The following is a 20,450-nucleotide window of genomic DNA, read 5'->3' as shown; positions in this document are numbered from 1 at the left end:
CAAACAACCCTAACCCCCTAACAACAAACAACCCTAACAGGCTAACAACAAACAACAGTAAACCTCTAACAACAAACAACCGTAATCCCCTAACAACAACCTACCCTAACCCCCTAACAAACACAACCCTAACCCCCTAAGAAAAATAACCCTAACCCCTTGACAAACAACCCCATCCCCCTAACAAAAACAAACGTAACCCCTAACAACAAACAACCCTAACCCACTAATAACAAACAAACATATCCCAGGAACAAAAACAAACCTAACCCCCTAACAAACAACCCTAATCCCCTAACAACAAACAACCCTAACCCCGTAACAAAAAACAACCCTAACCCCCTAACAAACAAACCCAACCCCCCTAACAGCAAACAACCCTAACCCCCTAACAAACAATCCCAAACCACAACAACAAACAACCCTAACCCACTAACAACAAACAACCCTAACCCTCTAACAACAAACAACCCTAAACTCGTAACAAACACAACCCTAACACCCTAAAAAAAAACAAAACTAACCCCCTAACAAACAACCCTAACCCCCTAACAAGAAACAACCCTAACCCCCAACATCAAACAACACTAACCCCTTAACATCAAACAACACTACCCCCTAACAAAAAACAAACCTACCCCCCAACAACAAACAACCCTAACCCCTGACAGCAAACAACCCTAACCCCCAACAACAAAAAACCCTAACCCCCTAATAAACAATCCTAACCCCCTAACAGTAACAACCGTAACCCCCTAAGAAACAACACTAACCCCCTAACAACAAACAATCCTAACCCCCTAAAAACAAACAATCCTAACCCCCTAACAACAAACAACCATAACCCCCTAACAACAAACAACCCTAACCCTCTAACGACAAACAAACCTAACCCCCTAACAACAAACAACCCTAACCCCCTAACAACAAACAACTCTAACCCCCAACAAACAAACCTAACCACCTAACACTAACAACCGTAACCCCCAACAAACAACCCTAACCCCTTAACAAACAAACCTAATCCCCTCACAACAAACGTAACCCCCTAACAGCAAACAACCCTAACCCCCTAACAACAAACAATCCTAAGCCCCTAAAAAAAAAACAACCCTAATCCCCTAACAACAAACAACCCTAACCCCCAACAACAAACAACCCTAACCCCCTAGCAAAAAACAACCCTAACCCCCTAACAACAAACAATAACCCCCTAACAACAAACAACCCTAAGCCCGTAACAAACACAACCCTAACACCGTAAAAAAACAAAACTAACCCCCTAACATACAATGCTAACCCCCTAACAACAAACAACCCTAACCCCCTAACAAGAAACAACCCTAAACCCCTAACAACAAACAACTCTAACCCCCTAACAAACAACCCTAACCCCCTAACAAACAAACCTAATCCCCTAACAACAAACAACCCTTACCCCCTAATAAAAACAACCATAACCCACTAACAAAACCCTAACCGAGTAACAAAACAACCGTAACCCCCTAAAAACAAACAACCCTAACTTCCTAACAAACACCCCTAACCCCCTAACAAAAAGAACCCTATCCCCCAACAAACAAACCTAACCCCCTAACAGCAAACAACCCTAACCCCCTAACAACAAACAACACTAACCCCTTAACAAACACAACCCTAACACCCTAACAAAACAACCCTAACCCCCAACAACAAACAACACTAACCCCCTAACAACAAACAACACTAACCCCCTAACAAAAATCAACCCTAACCACCTAACAACAAACAACCCTAACACCCTAACAACAAACAACCCTAACCCCCAAACAACAAATATCCGTAACACCCTAAAAACAAACAACCCTAACCCCCTAACAACAAACAACACTAACCCCAAACAACAAACAAACCTAACCCCCTAACAACAAACAACCCTAACCCCCTAACAACAAACAACCCTAACCCCCAACAAACAAACCTAACCACCTAACAATAACAACCATAACCCCCTAACAAACAACCCTAACCCCCTAACAAACAACCCTAACCCCCTAACAAACAAACCTAATCCCCTCACAACAAACAAACCTAACCCCCTAACAGCAAACAACCCTAACCCCCTAGCAACAAACAACCCTAACCCCCTAACAACAAACAACCCTAACAGGCTAACAACAAACAACAGTAAACCTCTAACAACAAACAACCGTAATCCCCTAACAACAACCTACCCTAACCCCCTAACAAACACAACCCTAACCCCCTAAGAAAAATAACCCTAACCCCTTGACAAACAACCCCATCCCCCTAACAAAAACAAACGTAACCCCTAACAACAAACAACCCTAACCCACTAATAACAAACAAACATATCCCAGGAACAAAAACAAACCTAACCCCCTAACAAACAACCCTAATCCCCTAACAACAAACAACCCTAACCCCGTAACAAAAAACAACCCTAACCCCCTAACAAACAAACCCAACCCCCCTAACAGCAAACAACCCTAACCCCCTAACAAACAATCCCAAACCACAACAACAAACAACCCTAACCCACTAACAACAAACAACCCTAACCCTCTAACAACAAACAACCCTAAACTCGTAACAAACACAACCCTAACACCCTAAAAAAAACAAAACTAACCCCCTAACAAACAACCCTAACCCCCTAACAAGAAACAACCCTAACCCCCAACATCAAACAACACTAACCCCTTAACATCAAACAACACTACCCCCTAACAAAAAACAAACCTACCCCCCAAAAACAAACAACCCTAACCCCCTGACAGCAAACAACCCTAACCCCCAACAACAAAAAACCCTAACCCCCTAATAAACAATCCTAACCCCCTAACAGTAACAACCGTAACCCCCTAAGAAACAACACTAACCCCCTAACAACAAACAATCCTAACCCCCTAAAAACAAACAATCCTAACCCCCTAACAACAAACAACCATAACCCCCTAACAACAAACAACCCTAACCCTCTAACAACAAACAAACCTAACCCCTAACAACAAACAACCCTAACCCCCTAACAACAAACAACTCTAACCCCCAACAAACAAACCTAACCACCTAACACTAACAACCGTAACCCCCAACAAACAACCCTAACTCCTTAACAAACAAACCTAATCCCCTCACAACAAACGTAACCCCCTAACAGCAAACAACCCTAACCCCCTAACAACAAACAATCCTAAGCCCCTAAAAAAAAAACAACCCTAATCCCCTAACAACAAACAACCCTAACCCCCAACAACAAACAACCCTAACCCCCTAGCAAAAAACAACCCTAACCCCCTAACAACAAACAATAACCCCCTAACAACAAACAACCCTAACCCCGTAACAAACACAACCCTAACACCGTAAAAAAACAAAACTAACCCCCTAACATACAATGCTAACCCCCTAACAACAAACAACCCTAACCCCCTAACAAGAAACAACCCTAAACCCCTAACAACAAACAACTCTAACCCCCTAACAAACAACCCTAACCCCCTAACAAACAAACCTAATCCCCTAACAACAAACAACCCTTACCCCCTAATAAAAACAACCATAACCCACTAACAAAACCCTAACCGAGTAACAAAACAACCGTAACCCCCTAAAAACAAACAACCCTAACTTCCTAACAAACACCCCTAACCCCCTAACAAAAAGAACCCTATCCCCCAACAAACAAACCTAACCCCCTAACAGCAAACAACCCTAACCCCCTAACAACAAACAACACTAACCCCTTAACAAACACAACCCTAACACCCTAACAAAACAACCCTAACCCCCAACAACAAACAACACTAACCCCCTAACAACAAACAACACTAACCCCCTAACAAAAATCAACCCTAACCCCCTAACAACAAACAACCCTAACTCCCTAACAACAAACAACCCTAACCCCCAAACAACAAATATCCGTAACACCCTAAAAACAAACAACCCTAACCCCCTAACAACAAACAACACTAACCCCAAACAACAAACAAACCTAACCCCCTAACAACAAACAACCCTAACCCCCTAACAACAAACAACCCTAACCCCCAACAAACAAACCTAACCACCTAACAATAACAACCATAACCCCCTAACAAACAACCCTAACCCCCTGACAAACAACCCTAACCCCCTAACAAACAAACCTAATCCCCTCACAACAAACAAACCTAACCCCCTAACAGCAAACAACCCTAACCCCCTAGCAACAAACAACCCTAACCCCCTAACAACAAACAACCCTAACAGGCTAACAACAAACAACAGTAAACCTCTAACAACAAACAACCGTAATCCCCTAACAAACACAACCCTAACCCCCTAAGAAAAATAACCCTAACCCCTTGACAAACAACCCCATCCCCCTAACAAAAACAAACGTAACCTCTAACAACAAACAACCCTAACCCACTAATAACAAACAAACATATCCCAGGAACAAAAACAAACCTAACCCCCTAACAAACAACCCTAATCCCCTAACAACAAACAACCCTAACCCCGTAACAAAAAACAACCCTAACCCCCTAACAAACAAACCCAACCCCCCTAACAGCAAACAACCCTAACCCCCTAACAAACAATCCCAAACCACAACAACAAACAACCCTAACCCACTAACAACAAACAACCCTAACCCTCTAACAACAAACAACCCTAAACTCGTAACAAACACAACCCTAACACCCTAAAAAAAAACAAAACTAACCCCCTAACAAACAACCCTAACCCCCTAACAAGAAACAACCCTAACCCCCAACATCAAACAACACTAACCCCTTAACATCAAACAACACTACCCCCTAACAAAAAACAAACCTACCCCCGAACAACAAACAACCCTAACCCCCTGACAGCAAACAACCCTAACCCCCAACAACAAAAAACCCTAACCCCCTAATAAACAATCCTAACCCCCTAACAGTAACAACCGTAACCCCCTAAGAAACAACACTAACCCCCTAACAACAAACAATCCTAACCCCCTAAAAACAAACAATCCTAACCCCCTAACAACAAACAACCATAACCCCCTAACAACAAACAACCCTAACCCCCTAACAACAAACAAACCTAACCCCCTAACAACAAACAACCCTAACCCCCTAACAACAAACAACTCTAACCCCCAACAAACAAACCTAACCACCTAACACTAACAACCGTAACCCCCAACAAACAACCCTAACCCCTTAACAAACAAACCTAATCCCCTCACAACAAACGTAACCCCCTAACAGCAAACAACCCTAACCCCCTAACAACAAACAATCCTAAGCCCCTAAAAAAAAAACAACCCTAATCCCCTAACAACAAACAACCCTAACCTCCAACAACAAACAACCCTAACCCCCTAGCAAAAAACAACCCTAACCCCCTAACAACAAACAATAACCCCCTAACAACAAACAACCCCAAGCCCGTAACAAACACAACCCTAACCCCGTAAAAAAACAAAACTAACCCCCTAACATACAATGCTAACCCCCTAACAACAAACAACCCTAACCCCCTAACAAGAAACAACCCTAAACCCCTAACAACAAACAACTCTAACCCCCTAACAAACAACCCTAACCCCCTATCAAACAAACCTAATCCCCTAACAACAAACAACCCTTACCCCCTAATAAAAACAACCATAACCCACTAACAAAACCCTAACCGAGTAACAAAACAACCGTAACCCCCTAAAAACAAACAACCCTAACTTCCTAACAAACACCCCTAACCCCCTAACAAAAAGAACCCTATCCCCCAACAAACAAACCTAACCCCCTAACAGCAAACAACCCTAACCCCCTAACAACAAACAACACTAACCCCTTAACAAACACAACCCTAACACCCTAACAAAACAACCCTAACCCCCAACAACAAACAACACTAACCCCCTAACAACAAACAACACTAACCCCCTAACAAAAATCAACCCTAACCCCCTAACAACAAACAACCCTAACACCCTAACAACAAACAACCCTAACCCCCAAACAACAAATATCCGTAACACCCTAAAAACAAACAACCCTAACCCCCTAACAACAAACAACACTAACCCCAAACAACAAACAAAACTAACCCCCTAACAACAAACAACCCTAACCCCCCAACAACAAACAACCCTAACCCCCAACAAACAAACCGAACCACCTAACAATAACAACCATAACCCCCTAACAAACAACCCTAACCCCCTAACAAACAACCCTAACCCCCTAACAAACAAACCTAATCCCCTCACAACAAACAAACCTAACCCCCTAACAGCAAACAACCCTAACCCCCTAGCAACAAACAACCCTAACCCCCTAACAACAAACAACCCTAACAGGCTAACAACAAACAACAGTAAACCTCTAACAACAAACAACCGTAATCCCCTAACAACAACCTACCCTAACCCCCTAACAAATACAACCCTAACCCCCTAAGAAAAATAACCCTAACCCCTTGACAAACAACCCCATCCCCCTAACAAAAACAAACGTAACCCCTAACAACAAACAACCCTAACCCACTAATAACAAACAAACATATCCCAGGAACAAAAACAAACCTAACCCCCTAACAAACAACCCTAATCCCCTAACAACAAACAACCCTAACCCCGTAACAAAAAACAACCCTAACCCCCTAACAAACAAACCCAACCCCCCTAACAGCAAACAACCCTAACCCCCTAACAAACAATCCCAACCACAACAACAAACAACCCTAACCCACTAACAACAAACAACCCTAACCCTCTAACAACAAACAACCCTAAACTCGTAACAAACACAACCCTAACACCCTAAAAAAAACAAAACTAACCCCCTAACAAACAACCCTAACCCCCTAACAAGAAACAACCCTAACCCCCAACATCAAACAACACTAACCCCTTAACATCAAACAACACTACCCCCTAACAAAAAACAAACCTACCCCCCAACAACAAACAACCCTGCCCCCTGACAGCAAACAACCCTAACCCCCAACAACAAAAAACCCTAACCCCCTAATAAACAATCCTAACCCCCTAACAGTAACAACCGTAACCCCCTAAGAAACAACACTAACCCCCTAACAACAAACAATCCTAACCCCCTAAAAACAAACAATCCTAACCCCCTAACAACAAACAACCATAACCCCCTAACAACAAACAACCCTAACCCCCTAACAACAAACAAACCTAACCCCCTAACAACAAACAACCCTAACCCCCTAACAACAAACAACTCTAACCCCCAACAAACAAACCTAACCACCTAACACTAACAACCGTAACCCCCAACAAACAACCCTAACCCCTTAACAAACAAACCTAATCCCCTCACAACAAACGTAACCCCCTAACAGCAAACAACCCTAACCCCCTAACAACAAACAATCCTAAGCCCCTAAAAAAAAACAACCCTAATCCCCTAACAACAAACAGCCCTAACCCCCAACAACAAACAACCCTAACCCCCTAGCAAAAAACAACCCTAACCCCCTAACAACAAACAATAACCCCCTAACAACAAACAACCCTAACCCCCTAAAAACAAACAATCCTAACCCCCTAACAACAAACAACCATAACCCCCTAACAACAAACAACCCTAACCCCCGAACAACAAACAAACCTAACCCCCTAACAACAAACAACCCTAACCCCCTAACAACAAACAACTCTAACCCCCAACAAACAAACCTAACCACCTAACACTAACAACCGTAACCCCCAACAAACAACCCTAACCCCTTAACAAACAAACCTAATCCCCTCACAACAAACGTAACCCCCTAACAGCAAACAACCCTAACCCCCTAACAACAAACAATCCTAAGCCCCTAAAAAAAAACAACCCTAATCCCCTAACAACAAACAGCCCTAACCCCCAACAACAAACAACCCTAACCCCCTAGCAAAAAACAACCCTAACCCCCTAACAACAAACAATAACCCCCTAACAACAAACAACCCTAACCCCGTAACAAACACAACCCTAACACCGTAAAAAAACAAAACTAACCCCCTAACATACAATGCTAACCCCTAACAACAAACAACCCTAACCCCCTAACAAGAAACAACCCTAAACCCCTAACAACAAACAACTCTAACCCCCTAACAAACAACCCTAACCCCCTAACAAACAAACCTAATCCCCTAACAACAAACAACCCTTACCCCTAATAAAAACAACCATAACCCACTAACAAAACCCTAACCGAGTAACAAAACAACCGTAACCCCCTAAAAACAAACAACCCTAACTTCCTAACAAACACCCCTAACCCCCTAACAAAAAGAACCCTATCCCCCAACAAACAAATCTAACCCCCTAACAGCAAACAACCCTAACCCCCTAACAACAAACAACACTAACCCCTTAACAAACACAACCCTAACACCCTAACAAAACAACCCTAACCCCCAACAACAAACAACACTAACCCCCTAACAACAAACAACACTAACCCCCTAACAAAAATCAACCCTAACCCCCTAACAACAAACAACCCTAACACCCTAACAACAAACAACCCTAACCCCCAAACAACAAATATCCGTAACACCCTAAAAACAAACAACCCTAACCCCCTAACAACAAACAACACTAACCCCAAACAACAAACAAACCTAACCCCCTAACAACAAACAGCCCTAACCCCCTAACAACAAACAACCCTAACGCCCAACAAACAAACCTAACCACCTAACAATAACAACCATAACCCCCTAACAAACAACCCTAACCCCCTAACAAACAACCCTAACCCCCTAACAAACAAACCTAATCCCCTCACAACAAACAAACCTAACCCCCTAACAGCAAACAACCCTAACCCCCTAGCAACAAACAACCCTAACCCCCTAACAACAAACAACCCTAACAGGCTAACAACAAACAACAGTAAACCTCTAACAACAAACAACCGTAATCCCCTAACAACAACCTACCCTAACCCCCTAACAAACACAACCCTAACCCCCTAAGAAAAATAACCCTAACCCCTTGACAAACAACCCCATCCCCCTAACAAAAACAAACGTAACCCCTAACAACAAACAACCCTAACCCACTAATAACAAACAAACATATCCCAGGAAGAAAAACAAACCTAATCCCCTAACAAACAACCCTAATCCCCTAACAACAAACAACCCTAACCCCGTAACAAAAAACAACCCTAACCCCCTAACAAACAAACCCAACCCCCCTAACAGCAAACAACCCTAACCCCCTAACAAACAATCCCAAACCACAACAACAAACAAACCTAACCCACTAACAACAAACAACCCTAACCCTCTAACAACAAACAACCCTAAACTCGTAACAAACACAACCCTAACACCCTAAAAAAAACAAAACTAACCCCCTAACAAACAACCCTAACCCCCTAACAAGAAACAACCCTAACCCCCAACATCAAACAACACTAACCCCTTAACATCAAACAACACTACCCCCTAACAAAAAACAAACCTACCCCCCAACAACAAACAACCCTAACCCCCTGACAGCAAACAACCCTAACCCCCAACAACAAAAAACCCTAACCCCCTAATAAACAATCCTAACCCCCTAACAGTAACAACCGTAACCCCCTAAGAAACAACACTAACCCCCTAACAACAAACAATCCTAACCCCCTAAAAACAAACAATCCTAACCCCCTAACAACAAACAACTCTAACCCCCAACAAACAAACCTAACCACCTAACACTAACAACCGTAACCCCCAACAAACAACCCTAACCCCTTAACAAACAAACCTAATCCCCTCACAACAAACGTAACCCCCTAACAGCAAACAACCCTAACCCCCTAACAACAAACAATCCTAAGCCCCTAAAAAAAAAACAACCCTAATCCCCTAACAACAAACAACCCTAACCCCCAACAACAAACAACCCTAACCCCCTAGCAAAAAACAACCCTAACCCCCTAACAACAAACAATAACCCCCTAACAACAAACAACCCTAACCCCGTAACAAACACAACCCTAACACCGTAAAAAAACAAAACTAACCCCCTAACATACAATGCTAACCCCCTAACAACAAACAACCCTAACCCCCTAACAAGAAACAACCCTAAACCCCTAACAACAAACAACTCTAACCCCCTAACAAACAACCCTAACCCCCTAACAAACAAACCTAATCCCCTAACAACAAACAACCCTTACCCCCTAATAAAAACAACCATAACCCACTAACAAAACCCTAACCGAGTAACAAAACAACCGTACCCCCCTAAAAACAAACAACCCTAACTTCCTAACAAACACCCCTAACCCCCTAACAAAAAGGACCCTATCCCCCAACAAACAAACCTAACCCCCTAACAGCAAACAACCCTAACCCCCTAACAACAAACAACACTAACCCCTTAACAAACACAACCCTAACACCCTAACAAAACAACCCTAACCCCCAACAACAAACAACACTAACCCCCTAACAACAAACAACACTAACCCCCTAACAAAAATCAACCCTAACCCCCTAACAACAAACAACCCTAACACCCTAACAACAAACAACCCTAACCCCCAAACAACAAATATCCGTAACACCCTAAAAACAAACAACCCTAACCCCTAACAACAAACAACACTAACCCCAAACAACAAACAAACCTAACCCCCTAACAACAAACAACCCTAACCCCCAACAAACAAACCTAACCACCTAACAATAACAACCATAACCCCCTAACAAACAACCCTAACCCCCTGACAAACAACCCTAACCCCCTAACAAACAAACCTAATCCCCTCACAACAAACAAACCTAACCCCCTAACAGCAAACAACCCTAACCCCCTAGCAACAAACAACCCTAACCCCCTAACAACAAACAACCCTAACAGGCTAACAACAAACAACAGTAAACCTCTAACAACAAACAACCGTAATCCCCTAACAACAACCTACCCTAACCCCCTAACAAACACAACCCTAACCCCCTAAGAAAAATAACCCTAACCCCTTGACAAACAACCCCATCCCCCTAACAAAAACAAACGTAACCCCTAACAACAAACAACCCTAACCCACTAATAACAAACAAACATATCCCAGGAACAAAAACAAACCTAACCCCCTAACAAACAACCCTAATCCCCTAACAACAAACAACCCTAACCCCGTAACAAAAAACAACCCTAACCCCCTAACAAACAAACCCAACCCCCCTAACAGCAAACAACCCTAACCCCCTAACAAACAATCCCAAACCACAACAACAAGCAACCCTAACCCACTAACAACAAACAACCCTAACCCTCTAACAACAAACAACCCTAAACTCGTAACAAACACAACCCTAACACCCTAAAAAAAACAAAACTAACCCCCTAACAAACAACCCTAACCCCCTAACAAGAAACAACCCTAACCCCCAACATCAAACAACACTAACCCCTTAACATCAAACAACACTACCCCCTAACAAAAAACAAACCTACCCCCCAACAACAAACAACCCTACCCCCTGACAGCAAACAACCCTAACCCCCAACAACAAAAAACCCTAACCCCCTAATAAACAATCCTAACCCCCTAACAGTAACAACCGTAACCCCCTAAGAAACAACACTAACCCCCTAACAACAAACAATCCTAACCCCCTAAAAACAAACAATCCTAACCCCCTAACAACAAACAACCATAACCCCCTAACAACAAACAACCCTAACCCCCTAACAACAAACAAACCTAACCCCCTAACAACAAACAACCCTAACCCCCTAACAACAAACAACTCTAACCCCCAACAAACAAACCTAACCACCTAACACTAACAACCGTAACCCCCAACAAACAACCCTAACCCCTTAACAAACAAACCTAATCCCCTCACAACAAACGTAACCCCCTAACAGCAAACAACCCTAACCCCCTAACAACAAACAATCCTAAGCCCCTAAAAAAAAACAACCCTAATCCCCTAACAACAAACAGCCCTAACCCCCAACAACAAACAACCCTAACCCCCTAGCAAAAAACAACCCTAACCCCCTAACAACAAACAATAACCCCCTAACAACAAACAACCCTAACCCCGTAACAAACACAACCCTAACACCGTAAAAAAACAAAACTAACCCCCTAACATACAATGCTAACCCCTAACAACAAACAACCCTAACCCCCTAACAAGAAACAACCCTAAACCCCTAACAACAAACAACTCTAACCCCCTAACAAACAACCCTAACCCCCTAACAAACAAACCTAATCCCCTAACAACAAACAACCCTCACCCCTAATGAAAACAACCATAACCCACTAACAAAACCCTAACCGAGTAACAAAACAACCGTAACCCCCTAAAAACAAACAACCCTAACTTCCTAACAAACACACCTAACCCCCTAACAAAAAGAACCCTATCCCCCAACAAACAAACCTAACCCCCTAACAGCAAACAACCCTAACCCCCTAACAACAAACAACACTAACCCCTTAACAAACACAACCCTAACACCCTAACAAAACAACCCTAACCCCCAACAACAAACAACACTAACCCCCTAACAACAAACAACACTAACCCCCTAACAAAAATCAACCCTAACCCCCTAACAACAAACAACCCTAACACCCTAACAACAAACAACCCTAACCCCCAAACAACAAATATCCGTAACACCCTAAAAACAAACAACCCTAACCCCCTAACAACAAACAACACTAACCCCTTAACAAACACAACCCTAACACCCTAACAAAACAACCCTAACCCCCAACAACAAACAACACTAACCCCCTAACAACAAACAACACTAACCCCCTAACAAAAATCAACCCTAACCCCCTAACAACAAACAACCCTAACACCCTAACAACAAACAACCCTAACCCCCAAACAACAAATATCCGTAACACCCTAAAAACAAACAACCCTAACCCCCTAACAACAAACAACACTAACCCCAAACAACAAACAAACCTAACCCCCTAACAACAAACAACCCTAACCCCCTAACAACAAACAACCCTAACCCCCAACAAACAAACCTAACCACCTAACAATAACAACCATAACCCCCTAACAAACAACCCTAACCCCCTGACAAACAACCCTAACCCCCTAACAAACAAACCTAATCCCCTCACAACAAACAAACCTAACCCCCTAACAGCAAACAACCCTAACCACCTAGCAACAAACAACCGTATCCCCCTAACAACAAACAACCCTAACAGGCTAACAACAAACAACAGTAAACCTCTAACAACAAACAACCGTAATCCCCTAACAACAACCTACCCTAACCCCCTAACAAACACAACCCTAACCCCCTAAGAAAAATAACCCTAACCCCTTGACAAACAACCCCATCCCCCTAACAAAAACAAACGTAACCCCTAACAACAAACAACCCTAACCCACTAATAACAAACAAACATATCCCAGGAACAAAAACAAACCTAACCCCCTAACAAACAACCCTAATCCCCTAACAACAAACAACCCTAACCCCGTAACAAAAAACAACCCTAACCCCCTAACAAACAAACCCAACCCCCCTAACAGCAAACAACCCTAACCCCCTAACAAACAATCCCAAACCACAACAACAAGCAACCCTAACCCACTAACAACAAACAACCCTAACCCTCTAACAACAAACAACCCTAAACTCGTAACAAACACAACCCTAACACCCTAAAAAAAAACAAAACTAACCCCCTAACAAACAACCCTAACCCCCTAACAAGAAACAACCCTAACCCCCAACATCAAACAACACTAACCCCTTAGCATCAAACAACACTACCCCCTAACAAAAAACAAACCTACCCCCAACAACAAAAAACCCTAACCCCCTGACAGCAAACAACCCTAACCCCCAACAACAAAAAACCCTAACCCCCTAATAAACAATCCTAACCCCCTAACAGTAACAACCGTAACCCCCTAAGAAACAACACTAACCCCCTAACAACAAACAATCCTAACCCCCTAAAAACAAACAATCCTAACCCCCTAACAACAAACAACCCTAACCCCCTAACAAACAACCCTAACCCCCTAACAACAAACAAACCTAACCCCCTAACAACAAACAACCCTAACCCCCTAACAACAAACAACTCTAACCCCCAACAAACAAACCTAACCACCTAACACTAACAACCGTAACCCCCAACAAACAACCCTAACCCCTTAACAAACAAACCTAATCCCCTCACAACAAACGTAACCCCCTAACAGCAAACAACCCTAACCCCCTAACAACAAACAATCCTAAGCCCCTAAAAAAAAACCAACCCTAATCCCCTAACAACAAACAACCCTAACCCCCTAGCAAAAAACAACCCTAACCCCCTAACAACAAACAATAACCCCCTAACAACAAACAACCCTAACCCCGTAACAAACACAACCCTAACACCGTAAAAAAACAAAACTAACCCCCTAACATACAATGCTAACCACCTAACAACAAACAACCCTAACCCCCTAACAAGAAACAACCCTAAAACCCTAACAACAAACAACTCTAACCCCCTAACAAACAACCCTATCCCCCTAACAAACAAACCTAATCCCCTAACAACAAACAACCCTTACCCCCTAATAAAAACAACCATAACCCACTAACAAAACCCTAACCGAGTAACAAAACAACCGTAACCCCCGAAAAACAAACAACCCTAACTTGCTAACAAACACCCCTAACCCCCTAACAAAAAGAACCCTATCCCCCAACAAACAAACCTAACCCCCTAACAGCAAACAACCCTAACCCCCTAACAACAAACAACACTAACCCCTTAACAAACACAACCCTAACACCCTAACAAAACAACCCTAACCCCCAACAACAAACAACACTAACCCCCTAACAACAAACAACACTAACCCCCTAACAAAAATCAACCCTAACCCCCTAACAAAAAACAACCCTAACACCCTAACAACAAACAACCCTAACCCCCAAACAACAAATATCCGTAACACCCTAAAAACAAACAACCCTAACCCTCTAACAACAAACAACACTAACCCCAAACAACAAACAAACCTAACCCCCTAACAACAAACAACCCTAACCCCCTAACAACAAACAACCCTAACCCCCAACAAACAAACCTAACCACCTAACAATAACAACCATAACCCCCTAACAAACAACCCTAACCCCCTAACAAACAACCCTAACCCCCTAACAAACAAACCTAATCCCCTCACAACAAACAAACCTAACCCCCTAACAGCAAACAACCCTAACCCCCTAGCAACAAACAACCCTAACCCCCTAACAACAAACAACCCTAACAGGCTAACAACAAACAACAGTAAACCTCTAACAACAAACAACCGTAATCCCCTAACAACAACCTACCCTAACCCCCTAAGAAACACAACCCTAACCCCCTAAGAAAAATAACCCTAACCCCTTGACAAACAACCCCATCCCCCTAACAAAAACAAACGTAACCCCTAACAACAAACAACCCTAACCCACTAATAACAAACAAACATATCCCAGGAACAAAAACAAACCTAACCCCCTAACAAACAACCCTAATCCCCTAACAACAAACAACCCTAACCCCGTAACAAAAAACAACCCTAACCCCCTAACAAACAAACCCAACCCCCCTAACAGCAAACAACCCTAACCCCCTAACAAACAATCCCAAACCACAACAACAAACAACCCTAACCCACTAACAACAAACAACCCTAACCCTCTAACAACAAACAACCCTAAACTCGTAACAAACACAACCCTAACACCCTAAAAAAAAACAAAACTAACCCCCTAACAAACAACCCTAACCCCCTAACAAGAAACAACCCTAACCCCCAACATCAAACAACACTAACCCCTTAACATCAAACAACACTACCCCCTAACAAAAAACAAACCTACCCCCCAACAACAAACAACCCTAACCCCCTGACAGCAAACAACCCTAACCCCCAACAACAAAAAACCCTAACCCCCTAATAAACAATCCTAACCCCCTAACAGTAACAACCGTAACCCCCTAAGAAACAACACTAACCCCCTAACAACAAACAATCCTAACCCCCTAAAAACAAACAATCCTAACCCCCTAACAACAAACAACCCTAACCCCCTAACAACAAACAAACCTAACCCCCTAACAACAAACAACCCTAACCCCCTAACAACAAACAACTCTAACCCCCAACAAACAAACCTAACCACCTAACACTAACAACCGTAACCCCCAACAAACAACCCTAACCCCTTAACAAACAAACCTAATCCCCTCACAACAAACGTAACCCCCTAACAGCAAACAACCCTAACCCCCTAACAACAAACAATCCTAAGCCCCTAAAAAAAAAACAACCCTAATCCCCTAACAACAAACAACCCTAACCCCCAACAACAAACAACCCTAACCCCCTAGGAAAAAACAACCCTAACCCCCTAACAACAAACAATAACCCCCTAACAACAAACAACCCTAACCCCGTAACAAACACAACCCTAACACCGTAAAAAAACAAAACTAACCCCCTAACATACAATGCTAACCCCTAACAACAAACAACCCTAACCCCCTAACAAGAAACAACCCTAAACCCCTAACAACAAACAACTCTAACCCCCTAACAAACAACCCTAACCCCCTAACAAACAAACCTAATCCCCTAACAACAAACAACCCTTACCCCCTAATAAAAACAACCATAACCCACTAACAAAACCCTAACCGAGTAACAAAACAACCGTAACCCCCTAAAAACAAACAACCCTAACTTCCTAACAAACACCCCTAACCCCCTAACAAAAAAAACCCTATCCCCGAACAAACAAACCTAACCCCCTAACAGCAAACAACCCTAACCCCCTAACAACAAACCACACTAACCCCTTAACAAACACAACCCTAACACCCTAACAAAACAACCCTAACCCCCAACAACAAACAACACTAACCCCCTAACAACAAACAACACTAACCCCCTAACAAAAATCAACCCTAACCCCCTAACAACAAACAACCCTAACACCCTAACAACAAACAACCCTAACCCCCAAACAACAAATATCCGTAACACCCTAAAAACAAACAACCCTAACCCCCTAACAACAAACAACACTAACCCCAAACAACAAACAAACCTAACCCCCTAACAACAAACAACCCTAACCCCCTAACAACAAACAACCCTAACCCCCAACAAACAAACCTAACCACCTAACAATAACAACCCTAACCCCCTAACAAACAACCCTAACCCCCTGACAAACAACCCTAACCCCCTAACAAACAAACCTAATCCCCTCACAACAAACAAACCTAACCCCCTAACAGCAAACAACCCTAACCCCCTAGCAACAAACAACCCTAACCCCCTAACAACAAACAACCCTAACAGGCTAACAACAAACAACAGTAAACCTCTAACAACAAACAACCGTAATCCCCTAACAACAACCTACCCTAACCCCCTAACAAACACAACCCTAACCCCCTAAGAAAAATAACCCTAACCCCTTGACAAACAACCCCATCCCCCTAACAAAAACAAACGTAACCCCTAACAACAAACAACCCTAACCCACTAATAACAAACAAACATATCCCAGGAACAAAAACAAACCTAACCCCCTAACAAACAACCCTAATCCCCTAACAACAAACAACCCTAACCCCGTAACAAAAAACAACCCTAACCCCCTAACAAACAAACCCAACCCCCCTAACAGCAAACAACCCTAACCCCCTAACAAACAATCCCAAACCACAACAACAAGCAACCCTAACCCACTAACAACAAACAACCCTAACCCTCTAACAACAAACAACCCTAAACTCGTAACAAACACAACCCTAACACCCTAAAAAAAAACAAAACTAACCCCCTAACAAACAACCCTAACCCCCTAACAAGAAACAACCCTAACCCCCAACATCAAACAACACTAACCCCTTAGCATCAAACAACACTACCCCCTAACAAAAAACAAACCTACCCCCCAACAACAAACAACCCTAACCCCCTGACAGCAAACAACCCTAACCCCCAACAACAAAAAACCCTAACCCCCTAATAAACAATCCTAACCCCCTAAGAGCAACAACCGTAACCCCCTAAGAAACAACACTAACCCCCTAACAACAAACAATCCTAACCCCCTAAAAACAAACAATCCTAACCCCCTAACAACAAACAACCATAACCCCCTAACAACAAACAACCCTAACCCCCTAACAACAAACAAACCTAACCCCCTAACAACAAACAACTCTAACCCCCAACAAACAAACCTAACCACCTAACACTAACAACCGTAACCCCCAACAAACAACCCTAACCCCTTAACAAACAAACCTAATCCCCTCACAACAAACGTAACCCCCTAACAGCAAACAACCCTAACCCCCTAACAACAAACAATCCTAAGCCCCTAAAAAAAAAACAACCCTAATCCCCTAACAACAAACAACCCTAACCCCCAACAACAAACAACCCTAACCCCCTAGCAAAAAACAACCCTAACCCCCTAACAACAAACAATAACCCCCTAACAACAAACAACCCTAACCCCGTAACAAACACAACCCTAACACCGTAAAAAAACAAAACTAACCCCCTAACATACAATGCTAACCCCTAACAACAAACAACCCTAACCCCCTAACAAGAAACAACCCTAAACCCCTAACAACAAAAAACTCTAACCCCCTAACAAACAACCCAAACCCCCTAACAAACAAACCTAATCCCCTAACAACAAACAACCCTCACCCCTAATGAAAACAACCATAACCCACTAACAAAACCCTAACCGAGTAACAAAACAACCGTAACCCCCTAAAAACAAACAACCCTAACTTCCTAACAAACACACCTAACCCCCTAACAAAAAGAACCCTATCCCCCAACAAACAAACCTAACCCCCTAACAGCAAACAACCCTAACCCCCTAACAACAAACAACACTAACCCCTTAACAAACACAACCCTAACACCCTAACAAAACAACCCTAACCCCCAACAACAAACAACACTAACCCCCTAACAACAAACAACACTAACCCCCTAACAAAAATCAACCCTAACCCCCTAACAACAAACAACCCTAACACCCTAACAACAAACAACCCTAACCCCCAAACAACAAATATCCGTAACACCCTAAAAACAAACAACCCTAACCCCCTAACAACAAACAACACTAACCCCAAACAACAAACAAACCTAACCCCCTAACAACAAACAACACTAACCCCCTAACAACAAACAACCCTAACCCCCAACAAACAAACCTAACCACCTAACAATAACAACCATAACCCCCTAACAAACAACCCTAACCCCCTAACAAACAACCCTAACCCCCTAACAAACAAACCTAATCCCCTCACAACAAACAAACCTAACCCCCTAACAGCAAACAACCCTAACCCCCTAGCAACAAACAACCCTAACCCCCTAACAACAAACAACCCTAACAGGCTAACAACAAACAACAGTAAACCTCTAACAACAAACAACCGTAATCCCCTAACAACAACCTACCCTAACCCCCTAACAAACACAACCCTAACCCCCTAAGAAAAATAACCCTAACCCCTTGACAAACAACCCCATCCCCCTAACAAAAACAAACGTAACCCCTAACAACAAACAACCCTAACCCACTAATAACAAACAAACATATCCCAGGAACAAAAACAAACCTAACCCCCTAACAAACAACCCTAATCCCCTAACAACAAACAACCCTAACCCCGTAACAAAAAACAACCCTAACCCCCAACAAACAAACCCAACCCCCCTAACAGCAAACAACCCTAACCCCCTAACAAACAATCCCAAACCACAACAACAAACAACCCTAACCCACTGACAACAAACAACCCTAACCCTCTAACAACAAACAACCCTAAACTCGTAACAAACACAACCCTAACACCCTAAAAAAAACAAAACTAACCCCCTAACAAACAACCCTAACCCCCTAACAAGAAACAACCCTAACCCCCAACATCAAACAACACTAACCCCTTAACATCAAACAACACTACCCCCTAACAAAAAACAAACCTACCCCCCAACAACAAACAACCCTAACCCCCTGACAGCAAACAACCCTAACCCCCAACAACAAAAAACCCTAACCCCCTAATAAACAATCCTAACCCCCTAACAGTAACAACCGTAACCCCCTAAGAAACAACACTAACCCCCTAACAACAAACAATCCTAACCCCCTAAAAACAAACAATCCTAACCCCCTAACAACAAACAACTCTAACCCCCAACAAACAAACCTAACCACCTAACACTAACAACCGTAACCCCCAACAAACAACCCTAACCCCTTAACAAACAAACCTAATCCCCTCACAACAAACGTAACCCCCTAACAGCAAACAACCCTAACCCCCTAACAACAAACAATCCTAAGCCCCTAAAAAAAAACAACCCTAATCCCCTA

Source organism: Elephas maximus, chromosome 16, assembly GCF_024166365.1.
Source record: "Elephas maximus indicus isolate mEleMax1 chromosome 16, mEleMax1 primary haplotype, whole genome shotgun sequence".
Taxonomy (NCBI): domain Eukaryota; kingdom Metazoa; phylum Chordata; class Mammalia; order Proboscidea; family Elephantidae; genus Elephas; species Elephas maximus.
Note: the sequence above shows the minus strand (reverse complement) of the source record.